A 17,488-nucleotide genomic window follows, 5' to 3' on the forward strand; every position below is an offset into this window, starting at 1 on the left:
GCAAAAATTATCGATTTTCTTGATAACTCAAAGCGAAGTGTCTCGAGTTGTGAGAAAGCGGATGTTGAATCGCGCGCGAGTGTAGTAATAATAAGAAACGAGGAAAGTAATATGTACGATACTAGGCAAATAGTCGCTATAAAAAAAATTGTATTAAAAAGAAGACGCAGTTCACTCGTTACCAAAAATTAGAAATATCCTACCAATTCGCTAATTGCTCCGAGAAAGTGATAAATCCGATATAATCCCGTAATTGATGAAAAGTGTGATGTTACAAAACTTTTGAAATAGCAGCTCGTAATTAGGATCGAATTTCTCTAGTTTTCTCTCTTTTCTTCGTCTCAACTGATGCAGATCTTAAGAACTTTTTCCGGGAACTTTAATTGGTATTTAACTCGATAAAGTGTGCGCCTTGCAGAGGAATATTTAATATAACATTTAAGATACTTATAAGATCTATATTACATCTGATATCGTTCATTAAGAGCTTATAAGAAAAGTTATGTTATAATTGCATCAGAGCCGACAAATATTCGCAAAAAAAAAAAAAAAAAAATAAAAAAAGGGAAAACAGATACGAATCGATAGAATTGAAGCTCACAGTAGAAGCAATATGCAGAATGTGCAGAGGAGCACCAACGCACGTATTCACGACGATCACAGTTTGCAGATCCTCACCGACGATATGAAACGAAAGAGAGGACCCCCATCCTTAGCAACGAATTCGAATTCTACAAGAGGCTCGAAATCGATCGCGGTTGAAAGCGCTGGCCTCGATAAACGACCACATACATCGCGCATAATTATTCAGTTCTTCGTTTCATATAATCGATCTTCGTATCTTCACGTGGAACGAACGCTATGTTGCTAAAGTTAGCTAAACGATCCCTGGCGAAAAGAATTTGGTCGGCGAACGGACTCGGATGTGCTTAGCCATCTGGTCATAGCTAGTGTCTGAGTTTCGAGCGTGAAATTATCGAAACAGCTCGACTACGTTGTCGTTCCATTAGAGAGAACGGTGTTATTAACGCTGGCGGGACGTTCAAGGACACGGTTAATTAAGAAACAGCCTCGCCATCGCGGATGCACAGCGTTCAACCTCAACTGCTAGTGTAAAACGATTCTTACGTAATTGGCAAAGCGTTGGCTGCTTTCCATTCTAAAGAAAAAAAAAGGTAATAGGAAAACAGACGGGATATTGGGCGTTGATGCGTTTATCCAGGCGTTAAATACGTTGAAATATTTTTGAAGATAAAACATAGAGAGGAGAGGGAGATTTATGTGTCTGAATAGTAAGGAATCCGTAAATAATTCCCATTCCTTCCGCGTCAAAAAATTCTCGTATGGAACAGCATCGGCCCATTTAAACGACATTCCACGAATAAACATCTGGCCGACCAAAATTGCAAACAATCGAACAACCGCAACGGAGACCGGCAACCACTATATCGTTTGAAAACATTCAAACTCTCCCAACACCATTTCACCAATCAAAGATTTACCTTGACCACAAAACCAAGCAACTAGAACGATTTCCTCGAACCTGTCCAATCATTATGAAACTAGTAGCCGCGTCGCGAGATTATCCCGCGTGTTTGACCTACATACCCAAACCTCCGCAAATCTGTGCTCGTGTAGTTCGTTTCGATCGAGTCGAGATATTTGTCGTTGCATAGAATTTCGAAGCGATGCGATGTAAGACGGAAATGCAACGCTTTCGAAATCGACGGCAATCCTGTCGTTCGTTCGTCCATAGTTTTCCTGTCGTGGTCGTCGTTCGACATCCGCTCGCCACGCAGCACCGCGAGAGAAGTTTCGTAGCAACGAACAACACCAACGAGAAACGTGTTTGCACATTTGACTTACTGTCTTACTCGGCTTGTTTATTTACGCGCCGAAGTAAACCAGCTCGCGAAACAGAAATATAGCAAGTCACGTGGAAACTACGACGAAATACGTCGAGGAAAGCTTTTCCTCTACGAGTCCCAGCTTTTGACCGAACTCGCGCGAATCTTTGAGCAGCCCGGTCGATATCTACGCTCGTTCGAACTTCGTTCGATCGATCATGTCGATAAAATTAATGATCGGCAAAGAAACTGTCGTCCAACGTCTTACGTGGTCAGACTTGTACATCCATTTGCCTTTCATTTTTCATGGGACTGGATACAGGGAATGCTCGTGAAGTATCGATAAAGTTTCAATAGCGGCCAATGGTCGAATCCTTGCATTTTTCGTGGCGATTTTACTTTTCCTTCGACGTACATATTTCTAACTGTAACATCGAGAAATCATTGAAACTCTCAACTTCGTAACATTTGTATCGTAAAATGAACGTTATTTTCCAAATAATCGGCTTCAGAAACATCGAGGGAATCGCGAGGTAGCGTTCATGATTATAGTAGAGCAGACTCTAGCTTCGGTGATTCAGAAGCTGAAATAATATAAAACTAAAATAAGAAGACCATTAGTCCAATCGTGTAGCTCGTGACAGAAGTTAATTAAGCGGAAGAAGCAGTTAATCAGTCTCTTCTCAGCCAGTTATTTTGCTGTTCCGGGTGACGTGAAATTTATGCTGCAGGAAAGAGTAACGCCGGTTAACCGGATTGAAGGGTGAATTATCTCGAGATTTTCCACGAGAAAGGCGATCTCGTCCGAGGATCGATCAACAGGGCTCTGCGTATAAAACCAGCTACGTCGCGAAAGTGACTATTCTTAACGGAACGTACAACTCTTTTTCCTCTTGTCGATGAGACGCTGATTTATTACCGATTGCGGCAAGGTAAACAATGCTCTTGCAACATAGCGAGCATTAATCTGTGCCCCATTAGGCATGTGCCAACTTTTAATTAATCATCCGCTAGTTTGAAACCTGAAACTGCGATCAACGTGAAAAGTACTCGCGGAAAAATCGTCTCTGCACGACTTCTAGACGCCCTATCGATCTTTCGTGATATTGCTTTCCTTCGATGTATATATATAGTATACGATACAATACATACACGTAGATGTTTCGTGTTCCTTTTTAGATTATTAAGCAACAACAACTGATTGATAAACTTTTACTTAAATCGAGTATATTCTCTCATGAAAATATTAAAATATCAGATACCAAATTTAATGCAATAGAATTTCTTGAAATTAACTAACTAGCAAGATATATACGTACACGAGGGAAAACGATGCGTAATGGTATAAAACATAAAATTAGCTGCTAATTTTAATCGGACTTTAAGTATGCTGTTAGGTACAACGAATAAAAGATACTAGATTCTGTAATTTATTCTATAACAGCTTAAATCGCCTGAAAGTTCTCTGCATTAGCGATCATTTCACGTTGTTACTTCCGTATGGTAATTTGTATCTGTAATAGCACTAATTTATACCGCTGTAAACTAGATACTCGGGCCCGCATTATCTAAAATACTATCTTTATCAGCGATCAAGTCGTTATCAATATAATTATTATGCTTATATTACTCAGCTGTAGTACTCGGCAGCCTCAGCTTTCTCCATTGCGATATTAAATTGCGCCAAAAATAGAATTTAAATTGCGAAAAGATGAAACAAGAAATGCATAAGAAATAATTTGATTCGATTTTCCAATCTTTATCTTCGTTGTACACTTTATATCTACCTATCTATGTCTATGTATCTTATATTAAATACGAACATAGGTACTTACTTATTAATGTGCAAAGCAAAAAGAACGTAGAGTTATTAAAGTCGGACAACATGTGCTCGATAAAATCTCGGCGAAAAATATGTCTTTCATGGCGGGGATACTTGGAACGACGGGGGAACAGCGATCAAACAAACCCGAGCAGGGATGTTGTCGAGACCACGATAAATTTCGCGCATTCTGTTTGTCACCGGTCGTGATCTTTTTCTCTTTATTTTTTTCTTCCACCCTTCTCCCACGGGTGGGTGCTTTAAAACGAAGAGTCGAGAAACGTCGGCTTTAATGCCTATTAGCTACGTCGGAAATTGGACACACCATAAAAATTTCAGTGCGGAGAAATGACAAGAGGTGAGATCGCCGAGGCTCCAGAGGATGAGACCGGGGAACAAACCAGGAAAATAATACGAGAGAGACCGATGAGAATGACATGGAGGAAGACACAGAGAGAGAGAGAGAGAGAGAGAGGAGGGAAAATACGTGGAGGATCGATGAAAAGAGAGCCGGGAAAGCATCGCGAATGGAAAAGACGAAAAGAGGTAGAAGAAGGTGTGTATGGGTTTTAGCAAAAGTTTCCTAATTAAATGCTAGCCTAAACGGTCGGTATTTTTATTCCTTTCGATTGTTACAATTCACAAGTATACGCGTATTTCATATTATTCCACTGAAATAGAATTCTTGCGCACTCGATTTAGCAACTTTCTTCAAATTTTTTAGTAGCAAATCGAATTTCAGCAAATTTTGATACAACAAATTGTTCAATCGTTGAAAAATCATTCGCGGGGGAAGGTAATTCGAGAAAATAGGTCGATCCGGGTAAAGTTTCACGTTTCAATCGAGTGTACTTTCATTCGGTGTTTTTTTAACATACATACATACATATAGTATTTCGATAATTGCGTAAACTGACGTATGTGCAAAGGCGATTACGGTCGTGGCTGATTATCAACGCTTTAAGAATTCAGGAACGCAGTTCGATCTGGAAAGAAGAACGAGCAGATATTTTCGCGTTCACCGGGCGACGCTAGCCGAAAATATTATCCGCGTGTCCGCCGGATTCCCTCTCTCTTTCAGCCACTTTATCACGAGCAAATTGGCAAGTTACACGGTGTAACAAGTTTCCCAGCGGTATCCGTAGAGTAGGCAGTCGGTTGAACAAATTCAAAACGCAATGAATTTCTCCGGTGTCGCTGACCGGCGCGATGCGACGTCGGCCGCTACCCGCGACGAAGTTAACTGCATTATTTTCAAGCTACGCGCTCGCTGACAAAGGAATATTTTCGTACGCGTGCATAATACGAAAATCGTAATTCGTTCTAATGTGCGAATCTAGTTACTCCAGCTATTTACGTCTCATACATATCCAGACATTTCGATATAATAATCTGCGAAGATCTCGATTCTTTCTATAGCTGTTACAAATTAATCGAATTCCGTTTAATCCGAAAGCCAGAACTAACGGAAATCCGATTATTACGAATAATATATAAATTGGATCGAAAATTTATTTTATGCCGCTAGGTATTACGATGAAATTTAGATACTTAAATAGACTGGAATCGTACGATACGTTGGAAAAAGAACTGGAGCAAAGAAAAAATGATAATTCTTGGAAAATCGTAACAAGGATCGCGCTGTCCTCGCGCAAATTTGGCTTCCACCGTTTGACCGGGCCAGGCTAGCTCGAAGTCGCGCCGAAGTAGAGCGTAGAAATAAATGGGAGCTGAAAATCCTACGACGTCGATAACAGACTCCGAAATTAGCTGGCCGTACCGAATTCCCAATGGAGATTGAACGAGGCTCGTTGCGCCTCTGCTATCGTGAATAACTACGTTTAGTACGGCTGCCAGTAAATGGCCTCGCTGGTAAATGGGTAAACGCGTGCATGTGTACGAGGGAGAGGGTAGAAAGGGACGTAGAGGCCGCTAGAAAATCTCGGTAGCCTGGAATTGCCGGGAACACGTGATAATTAAAGTTACAAAAATACGAGACACGGTTAAACGTCTCTACCCCTGGTAGAGGGGTGATACAGGAAAAAATAAGAGAAAAGAAGCTAAAGGGAAGAACAAAACGACGTAGCAGGGAAGTAAAATAATGGCCAGAGATAGACTTGACTCTCATCCAGCAGATGTAACTTTCGTTCTAATTATCTTTCTAATTATTCCCTGTCCATTGCGGCCGTGGAAAAATAAGGTTAAGACGTCTGCATCGAGAGTCGGCTTCGTCTTAACGATCCGACTATTTTCTTCTACGAGTGGAGGGACGTTTAACGAATACCGTTCAAGAACCGACGGAATTGAGAGAAGAAGCGCTGCATCGGAAATGACTTGCTTCGAAAAATGTCGACGCGTTTCACGGGAATCCAAGAAACAGAACGAAAGAGTAATATTGGAGAATGGAGAATGATATCGAGAAGCTGTGGCCATATTCGATAGGATAATTTCGCCCAAAAGCAACGCGCGGACTCGAGCCTAATACCAGCATTTCTAAAGTGGAGAATATTTCGCGGAGCTGCGAAATCGCCTTGACGTTTACTGCCAAACCGCCTTTATATCGATTTCGTACCACCATTGGTAATTTACCTGTTTCGATTAACAGAAGAAACCCTCTCCTTGATTAGAACTGACAAATCAGAACAATAGACTTATATTTCTACGAAACCTAAACGCTAAGTAGCACTCGAACCGCAAATGCTCGAGAACCAGAGGTCTTTCCATCGTCACGCGTCCATGACCGAACCTTCGATTCGATCGGTGGCGCGAATTCCCCGAAGGAGCCACGAAGACGAAATCGACATTCGTCCCGACGCAATTCGACGAAAACATTCTCCGAAACGGAGGTGGCCAGACGTCGGTTATCGATTAGGAATGACTTTCGCGCAAACGTGTCAGACGAGAAGCACGATAAACGCGATAAGAGGGCAAAGAGGAGCCAAGTTATAGAGGATAAGAACAGGACGAAACGTTAAGGCGGCACGACGAAGAGGCGGAGATGGAGGGAGGAAGGAAGGGTGAAGGTGTCGACGAAAAGCCGTGCGAAAAGCTTCGCTTCAAAATTGCAGTCTTCTGCTCGCGGCGCCGATCGACGTTCCTCGATAAACCAGATGGAACGACGTTTTCGTCTTGAAACTGCTATTGCTACGCTTGGCGCATCTCGTTCAGAGAATCGGCGAGAACGCGAAAAAATATTCGAGAAGCAGGGACTAAAACATTGTGAAAATCGATTCGCGACTGCACGCGAGATCCATCGCGATACGATGCAAATGATCGATCGTTGATATAGTTTAAAAAGCTTCTAAGCTCGTCGAGCATTGCCGAGTAACGAAAGGGTTGAAGAGCGCGAGCTTTGAATTTTAACTTTTTAAGACGAACGTCGAGAAGAGATTCCGGGGAATAGTACGAGAATAATTTTTCCAAGAGCATTCAGACTTAATTACCTTTCATTTTCGGACAGCGATTCCACTGAATTTGCAGTTAGAACGTGGTAAAAGATCACGTGCCAGGCTATCAGTATGCGAAGCAACACCGAATCCCTGTTATCTCTCTTTTAGAATCGGACGTTTCGCAGGCACAGTCGGTTTCGAAACCCCAAACCAAAACCGTATCGGCCGCTTAGTCTCCCTTGATAATTCAATCATCCGTGGCAACCTAGCCGCGGTAATCCTGGAAACTAACGCTATCAGCGAAAGGATCAAAAAGGATCAATGGACGATTCTCGTCGATACGAGTGCTCTTCGTCTCGAAAATCGCGGTTCCGACGAATCAACCATTCTCCTCCAAGGAACCACCGACGTCTTTTTGATAAACTACAGAAATCCTCCGCGATTTACCATCGAAACGCCAAGCACACGCGTACAGATCTAAAACTTGTAGGTGTACAGTTTGTCCTTCGTTTGGACGATGGAAGAGAGCAGCAGACACGCCTGACGATCGCGTTCATAGTCGGCTACGACATTCCTCGACGTACGTGTACATTCCCCTTCAAAAGTTTCGCTACAACTACCACACTAATCAAAATCACCAATTTGTAACTTTTTATAGAAATATGTATCTTTACTTTTCGACGTTCGAATACTCGATAGAGTAAATAAAAGCTCATGTTTTTCAACGAATAACGTACTCTTAATATACCGTTCGTTTTGATTTAATTCAGTTTAGTCGTTGGTAGTTATACCGACAAAAGTTGTAACGATTCTTCAGTGCTATTAGAAGTTAATTTGATTCACGGTAAGTGTGGAAAAGCTTATGACCGAGGGTATACACGACGTAGATCGAGGAAATAAATCGGAGACAAGGAAGAGAAGAGAAAGAAAGAGAGAGGAAACGAGTAGAAACCAACGAGCAGGGTAAAACGAGAGAAAGGGAGCATTGTAGACTCCGTCGGAAGATTTCTCCTCGCAATCAGGACATCGTTTTCCGCGAGACGAGTGAAATCGGACCTGGCGGCGTTCTACGACGCGGAGCCTGCACCAGGAGCCGGAGAAAAAGTAGCGGACTGAAAATAACCGAGCTGTACGAAGGACGAACTGAGGGACGACGGAGAGTGAGTGAGTGAGTGAGTGAGTGAGTGAGTGAGTGAGTGAGAGAGAGAGGGAAAGGAAAAGATAGAGAGTCGAAGAGAGGAGGATAAAAAAAGAGGAGGAAGTTGAAAGAGGACAACGGGAATACGTTTACTGGCTGCGCCGATCCCAGACTATTGCGCCGGAAGTCCTCTCGCGAGTAACTTCTCATTTAGCAAGAAGCGGTCACCGACGTCCGCGAGGCAATGCTGCCTTCGTAAGAACGAACCTCTGTCGACGTTCCTGAAAATCTGCTCTCCTCTTCGTGTCTTTCGCTTCTGTCCGGTCGCTGGTGAAACGCAAACTGAGACGGAGAATCATTAACGTTTGAACATAATTCACCGCAATTTTGTTCCGCGATGCCTAGACTCGCGAGAAAATAAAACCGTTCGTCGTGGCCGGCTGATTATTTTTAACGATCGTTGCGACGCCATTCAAGGAAATGGCCATCGCGTATCACGGGGGAGAGGTTCGTCAAGCGGTTATTAGCGAATGAAAAAATGGCTAATTCGTTCGTGGATGAGGACACGATGCGATGTGATGTTCGATGGTATATCGTCTGGAAAGTGGATAGTTTGAAGAGATTTGAATGTGGCAAAGTGGGGAATTTCATGGCCGTATATAGTGATTTTATCGCAATTTTATTTTATCAGTAGAGATACGTTTTGTTCTTCCGATTAAACGTTTTCGCCTCTCGTCTTACATCGTTAACAATTTCAACTGTCCGATTAACCGATCGAGATTTCACAGCATTATACATTGTACAAGTAACTCAACGATCGTTAAACCGAAAATTTCTTCGTCGTTTCGCGGTTGGCCAACGAAACAAACGGAGATTCGGCTATTCAAGAATCGGAACAAAGCGTGTTCCCGCGGAAAGGTTCTTTCCATCGCTCGGAGAACGCTATTCTCGACGACGAGTTTTTTTTCCAATTGTTTCGACGGTGTCCGTCATTTGTATGTCGATAATAAAATTTCCTATTGGCCCGAGGCGACGCTCGGTCCAATCAACTTTGCAAAACTCAAATCTAATTACCGCGGCCGCTTTGAATCAGGAACAAAGGACCAAAGAAAAGAGGAGTCTTTTCATCTAGCTCATAGGACTTTATTCTGCTACGAGACAGAGGAAAGCAGGACGAGAGCGCGAGCGGAGAAACGTAACCCAACGCAGGGACGGAACGTAAACCAGACTCAAAGGAATTCTATTCTATATCCATCGAGCAGCTAACCAAAACGTCAGAAACTAGTTCTTCGACGTTTTATGTCCGAACGTAACTATACACCCAACTTTATTAACACATTTCGAATAGCCTCGGGTTGCGAACGGCTTGCGAACGGGTTGCGAACGGGTTGCAAACGGGTTGCAAACGGGTTGCGAACGGATTATACGCGTGCTCTGCCCCTTTTTTAAGTACGTTTAGCTACGCCGGTACGCGCTATTGTTTGTCTTAACCCGTGAAAAAAGCGGATTCGCCGTCGCTTTCGAGAGGAAGGTCGTAGAAAACGCATTAAACATAGTGCATAGAGAAACGATACGCTCGATTCTACGATGTTTGGAGAAACTGCTATAATTGCATTATTTACAACATTTTGTTTTTCTTCCCCTTTTAAAGGGGCTCACTGATGTTAGCTATATTTATTTTACGAACTGGAATAGATACTACGTTTTATTTTCGAAGACTCTTTATCTTAGAAATAGAATAAAATTACACTTTGCGTCAAAAATTTCATTTCGATATCTGATTCAAATTCAAGAATTCTGAAGAGATACGAAGACTAAAGTTCATTCAACGCTTAACCATGGAAACCATTACTATATGTCACTTTACCTATTCCAGAGTCAGACTTCACACACGTTTTCTTTCTTCGATATAATTAACCACATTAACAAGAGAATAATTGCATACTTTCTGTTTGAATTATTCTCAATGACGAGTTTAGCCAATTTTCACCGAAGGTAGTGACCGAAGATAGAGAAAGAAGAAAAATTCGGGAGTTCTCGAAACACTGTATATTTTATGGTTCGGGTCTGCAAGTTTGATGTTTACTTAAATTGCGCAAATCTCGATCCCCGCTTTTACCGCCTGAGTGCACTCAACACTCTGCGGTAAACGTTCTCTGTAGACAACGCACGATCTACCATTCCCGAGAATAAAATTTTTACTTTCGTACCGCATACTCTGGCAGATACTAATTAACCATGACGCGTACGCTTAACACCTGCGCTGTTACTTAAATTTTCCTTCAATTAAATGAAAATGTAACTCAAAGACAGATTAGAGGACCGAGGAACTAACGTAATTTTCGAAATAAAGTAGTAAGAGTGGTAATACAGAAAGTTACTAACAATCGTACGATCCGTATCGACATTAAACTTGCAACACGTTCTTAGTTCTTAATACGTGTGTACCTAACACCAAGATCTCTATCATCTTGACGAGGGAGCCTAGAATTTGATAGAAGGAGGACACTGCATGAAAGAACAAAATCCAGTTCACGGATATGAAATGTATCTGTAAAAGAGTCACGAAAGGGCTATTATTAGCACTCGCGTCTAACACGGTTTATGACAAGATCGAGAACATTGATCGTTGTTTCTAAGTGAAAACAAATTTTAGTTGATAGTCGAGTTTTAAAGCTTGCAGGGCTCCAGCTTTGGACGTTAGTAATCGGTGTCGCCACCTAACGCTGTAATTTATAACCTCGCTGTATTTCTTCCATCGAGAGATACGATATATATGTATTTTTGTTGGCAATGAACGTTCGGACGAAGCTGGGAATTGGACTCGACCACGAAAGATTCGAGAAGGGAAGATTTCGAACCGAGTCGACAAACTTTAGGTCGGATTAATCAGTCGTTGATACAGAGGTGAGCGAGGAGCGCGAACCGCGAGCCACGATTACGCTTTTCGTGGCTGGTCAAAGTTAGGCGGAGCAAAGTGCCCATGGGCTGTGAGCATTACTGCAATTAGAGCCAATGAAGCCGTTCGTCGGGGGACTCGGCAAACATCCTGCATATTTAACCTAGTCGAGCCGCTTTCTCCCTCAAATATATACTTTGTCTTTGGAGAGCGAGGAAGCCTGTCTTCCTTCTCGTTGATATCGAGCAGGAACCACAGGGGGAAGATCGAGAAGGGGCGGTCAGGGAGAGGTGAAAGACCTTCGATTTGAAAAGACGACGGGTCACGTTGCCCTCGCGAAATGGAAATTGAAAAGACCAGAAACGTCCTTTGCCCTTTTTCTTTGTCCGTCATTGTTCTTCTGGATCCTTTTTTCGACCCTCGCGTATTAAGTCGCTATTGTTCCCCGACGAAATGTTGCAGACAGTTTACCGATCACGTTCACCGGCGATTACGTCCACTCGACGCGGCTAATCGCGTAAAAAGGACGGTTACGTAAGGTCGAACACGTTGCGACTCTGTGAGAGGAGTTTCTTCAAAGGCTAGCTCGTGAAAGGTTTCGGCCAGCGGTTTATTTTTTATGAAAGCAGGAAGCGAGGTGAAACGGAGAAGATATAGTCGAACGATTCGATAGGTTAGCGAAGATTAGAGAGATATCTTGAAAATTTGTTTCACCGCTAAAACGATGGAATTTCTTAAAATTAGAACGATACAATTATTACGCCGTTGTGAATAGAATTAAGGCGATGCGCGCAGAGTTTGAGTCGCTATCGGATCGCTGATTTCTATTAATGGATTTCAAAAATTCTCGATCGAAATGCCCCAGGTGATGTGGAATTTTTAACTGGGAAAACTTACAAACGAAATTCTACTTTCTACGTCCACGATAATCCCGAACTTCAAATGATTCAGAAACACTTACTCCGAAACAAGTTTAAAAGAGACATTACGACACCGAGCGAAACGCGAACGGCCCCCTTTAACGCCTGGCGCAATCACCGCTTTCTTCCTTGGCAAAGACCAGTGAGAAAACACAAAGAGAAAAAGGCAGGAAAGAAGTCAACGCGAAACGCGTTCGATCGCTCTTCTTTGAAAACGAAGTCTTCTTCGGAACAGTAGTTCTATTTTACTTGCTCGCCACAGATTCGACGCCAATTCTACATTCCAGTGGATTCCAACGTGTTACAGCGGAACAAGCGTTATTAATGAACCGCAACCATCAGTCGAATGGGACAGGAGTAAATCACCGTTAAATTCCGTTCGTAACAAACACGGTTTCGAATGTTTCGGTCAGCTACGCGACCTATGGAAAGGAGTTTCTCTCTATTTCTTCGTTAGTAAGCGTAACGCGACTCGCGAACAAAGAGATGCGATCGAAAGCTTAACGGAGAACTCATTTGACTATGAACAGCATGGCAACCGGACGAAGGTGATATCTGGGGAAAAATCACTGACCATGGACGGAGGCCATAGGCGTCAGTTGGTTAACGTTAGCCAGCCGTTGTATAATCGGCGAAACGAGTTACGAGGTCAATTAATATCGTTAAGAATAATTAACGTTAGGTATACGATACGGACGCGATTTCTTTGCCACTCTTCGAACGAAGAATTCGGTACTTGTCTTTATCTTTTCACGTTTCTTTTCGTTTATCGTTGGAGAGGCTTCGAATTTCCAGTGACTATCAAAGAATTCAGGGCTTTTCCCTACTTCTTGATAGGAATTTCGAGTTCTGTAGAGGGTGAATCCAAGGGATGCCAATGTTGCAGAATTTTTGCCAATTCGATCGTCTGTCGCAATTAAGAAATTTTCATTTTCTCCCACATTTTCCACTCTCGCGAAAGGGAAATGGGACGAGAAACGTTCGAGATTGAGAAAACAAGTTACGATATTACAACGAATCTTCGTTCGGGCCAGGGACAATTTCAATATCTATTAGAACATAAAGATAAATCGAGCGTTTATCGATAGTTGGCAACACATAGAAAACTCCAAAAGAACGAGAATATAACATATACGATCTGCTGCAAAATGGTACGAGCACTATACGAGCTGACTATTAGCAAGCCACGAGGAAACAACGGAACCTCGAGACTCGCTGAATGCGAAAAAGAGCGAGTCGAAGGAAGGAAGGAAGATCGCAGAGGTGGCGATAGAAAATGAAGAAGGAGCAGGAGCTAAGGCGGAACGAGACAGGCTAGCAGGCGCAGGATCGGGGAAAGGTATTTCGTCTAAGGAATCAACGGAGCGAGTTCTGCTAACTGCTCTTTTCCCCGAGTCCCCTTTACCCGCGAGAATCTGTCAGCCGTGCCTATCTTTGTGCTCACGTTGGTTTCTGTCTTCTGTGTTCCTTCCCCTTCCCTTCACCTTCCATTCCACGAGCCGAGGCCCCGATGCCGCCCTTCCGTTTCGTCTTTTGCGAACTCGACATCGCTTGGTCTCTATCGCCCTCTCATTTGCATGAGTTGTTTCGAAACGCGACGACGAGCTCTCTATAGCTCAAGCTACATCCAGGATCGGCGTGTCGCGCGACTGTCCGATACGCTCCGCCGTGAGCGGAATTGTTCCACGAGCAACTCGGTTAAATAATCCTCTAACGAATCTAGGAGCGACCCAAGAACGCTTCTAGCCGATGTCGCTTCATTTCACGACACGCATTCGCGGTCCTTTCCCGAGAGATTTGGCTCGTGTCTCTTCCGCTTCGTTTCGTCGCGTGGTTTGGCGAATTTTCCAATTATCGATGAATTTCGTTTCATCGTTTTCCTTATTGCCTCTTTCGTATTACAGTTTCGATCCCTATTCTGCATCGTACGTCTAAATTACGATATGTACTCTTAATCTCTCACTATTCCGCTCTATTCTCTGTATTTCTTTTCGTTCTCATCCATCTCGTATCCTAAATTGGCTACGGTTACAGCCGCCGTCACAAACAGCCTATTCGAGCTTCTTCCAGCACACTGTCCCCGGTGTCTGTCTGGTGTTTCTGTCACCGGAGGAAAATCCGTCATGGCCAGTTCCAAAGCCTACTTCGATCTCTCCAAGGCCGCCACCGACCTCGATGCTTTAAACGAGAAGTCTACCCGAGTCGACGACGCCTGCAAGACCGTCAGTCAGATGCATGCGATTCGGCTCTGCTTGGTCTGCCGCATTTACCTTCGATTCACCTTCTCTACAACCCGAAACGAGCCACCTCGCAGTCTGTTTCCGGATTTATCTCGGACTAGTCCATATCGTCCAGCTTGTTTTAAGTAGTTGTTGTTAAGTAGTCGTATTTTAAGAAACTGGTCGAAAATCGGTACTATTGTATATTATAGGTCCTTTCTTTCAAGTTTCTATACTTGCAAGATGATAGGTTTGATTTGTCATACATTTAGATAGCGCGTAAGTAGTGGTCTTTCGATGATCTATCTAGTTTGCAAAAATAACTTTATACCACTACGTAACATCTCTCTCGTCAGGCTGGGTATTTTTTATTAAACGATCAACCGTTCATGAACGAAATTTGTCTGCCCAAAAATTTGGCAAACGATTCGAAGCTATAAAACGTGGAAAGCGACCAACGTTAAATTCGAAATTCATACATTCGTCCAAGATCCGGTGAAACGTTCTCCCGTATAGAAGCAAGGAACGCGAGCTCTCCGCTTTCGGCGAAGCTGGCATTCCAATATGAAAAGAGAAAAAACTGGAAGACGACGAACAGCGATAGAATTTTATTTACCCGAGTATATTGGAAAATAATTTAGTTTAGGCAACAGGAAATTTTGCGCTACTTGAAAATTTTGCACAATCGTGAATGTAAATTAAAAATATACAACGTGAAAAATACTAAACATCGCTTCTTAACGAAGTCTTAAAACACATTGTAATAATTCATCCATTCGTTTATGAATCATGGTATCCAAATGTTATTGATCAAACCGCCAATGAAGCTAGTTCTACGCAAGAACGAAATTCAGAAGGATTCGGGAAAATTCAAGAAGAATCGGTCGTAGATCGAACAGCGAAAAAAGAAGCGCGAGTAACAGGATGGTCACCTGTTCTCTCATAAGCTATAGACGAGAGACAAAGTCTAAACGAAAGAAGAAAAGGAAGGAGAGAGGAGAGCGGCTATAACTTTCCCTCGGCAATCTCGGTTTATAGGGAGCTGGTCGCATGACAATGCGACCGGTACCGTCAGGTGGCGTATGCCAGAAGCCTAATTCGAGCACATGCCGCTCGTAAAGCAGAGCTAGAGCAGCTCTCGTCGATCGTACGCGTGCTCGTTCCATGACGCCAGCGAATCTAATTTCGACAAATTGCGAGGCTATAATGTCGGTTCGTGATCGACGGGAAAAACGCGACACCCGTCATCTCCGAAACGGAAACGACGCCCATTATCTCGTCGGCAGATCCTGCCGAGAAGACCAAAGTAAACGACTCGCGTTGCAATTTTCCATAAAGCTCGCGATTTCGCTCGATCTGACTTCACCGTTAACCCTTTACGGCACGCTCGTGCGATATCCCGACGATTTACCACGTATTTCCGGCGAACAAGTTGAAACGGTGCTGCGTGGATTACGCTAATTCGCTGATGAACGATATTGGAACGTGGTATCGAGATAAAAGTGGGCTTTTAATTCACATATTTTGATCGATCGAAGCAATTGGTAACAGATTGAAAACGAACGAATTCCTCGACAAACAAAAACACGGTCCTATTCGAAGAAAGAACAAGCGTATTTTAGAAAAATGTTGACGTTCACGGGAGTTGTGTTATTTATAACGATTCGTTCCCTAGAGGTGTAATCTGATCGAGAAGTCAGACAGTACTTTCATCTACCCTACGATCACGAAGGGACGAGTGTAGCGTTTTGCTAGGAGCGTAATTTGGCTCAAAGTTAATCGGATGAACACGGCGCTCGTAAACTACCGAAACAAGAGGCAAGGCGTTAGACGAACCCTCATGGTACACGTGACTTGCTCCACCGACGCAATTTCGACGAAAGAATGCTACCAGGTTGCTTGTTGTACCATTGCGAGGATAACAGACAAGCAACGTTGAATTTTACGCAATATTTTGTCTTAATTACCTCATCTATTTCATAGTCTGTATAATATTTTCGAAACAATACCGACTTTTGTTCCAAACAGAATATTCCTTTGCTAAAAATTGAACATGCCAGAACGATGAAAAGAAGTGGTGTACCGGAAAAGTTGGCACGTCGTGTAATAATTTCCAAGAAAGGTTACAGAACCATCCTCTACTCCTTGAATCATCTCGAGCCATAATTGCTCGAGTAGAAAGCAACTGGCAGCTAATAAAACGAAAAACTTCCTATTCGCTGAACACTATCAACGAGCCAACAAAGGAACGGTATGGAGTGCAATCGACGTGGTGGCGGCACGATTAAAGAGTTCGTCAACGAGGGTTGGAAGTCGGTGGCCTGGCGACAATTTCACGCGAAAAACTTCAATTTCCCGTAAACTCGACGTCCCTGTAACTTTATTGTCGCGGGAAGAGTGCTGACGAATGAAAAGCCTTGGAAGCCAGGTCGAGATCGGGAACGGGAAAAGGAAAGACCGCCATCGGAAAGGCGGTGGCTTTCTCGCGCTTTCTCGGTTGACCGAGGCTGTGTCGAAAATTCTGTCACGTACGCGTCATAAGTTCTACGCGTCTTTAAGTAAGAGAGTAACACCGTGTCGGCGTCGCTTTTCTCGTACACTCCAGACTCCACTTGGTGCGCAACTCTTCTGACGTGGCACATCTTTGGGCGTATCACGCCGTACCGAGGAAATTTCTGAGAGGACAGTTGCCACGCCTATTAAAATCGCGTATAATAATCGAAGAATATACTTCGCAGAGGTTGATCGAAAGACATATTCTGACATATTTCCGCGTTTCTGGCTTCTATTTCATATATAACCCCGCTAACATCCTACTAGAGTATCGAAGTGAAGTTTCACACTCTCCTCTAACGTCATTGAAAAATTCTAAGCAGAAGCGAAAGCTTCCTCGTTCCTCAACGAAAGAAAGGAGATCGGGAACGATATCGAGTCCGATCTTCCAGTCCAAATAGCCAAGGTTGTTCACGCGTGTCGAAAATTTTGTCACGTCCATGTCATAAGTTGTAGCCGTCTTTAAGTGAGAAGCAACGTCGCGCCTTCTCACGTACGGCCGAGTACTCGAGTTGGTAAGTACTCTAGGCTCAATGGAACACGACCGTTCCCTGTTAGTCCAGGCACACACACACACACACACAAAGTGTAAGAACTAGCTAAAGAACTAGCTCTGAAGAGGAAGAAGTAGAAAGGGAAAAGCTTTAACGCGAGATCTTAAAGACCTAGTCAATCTAACGTTGAGCGTGGCCATGGAAACA

At 43.3% G+C, this 17,488-nt stretch overlaps 1 protein-coding gene across 12 annotated transcripts in view; it reads right to left on the minus strand.

The window, feature by feature from the left end:
- Positions 1–17,488, minus strand: part of LOC126865549 (probable serine/threonine-protein kinase yakA) — a 398,082-nt gene that overhangs the window by 275,434 nt on the left and 105,160 nt on the right. The window lies entirely within an intron of this gene.

The sequence above is a fragment of the Bombus huntii genome, chromosome 5, assembly GCF_024542735.1.
Source record: "Bombus huntii isolate Logan2020A chromosome 5, iyBomHunt1.1, whole genome shotgun sequence".
Lineage (NCBI taxonomy): Eukaryota > Metazoa > Arthropoda > Insecta > Hymenoptera > Apidae > Bombus > Bombus huntii.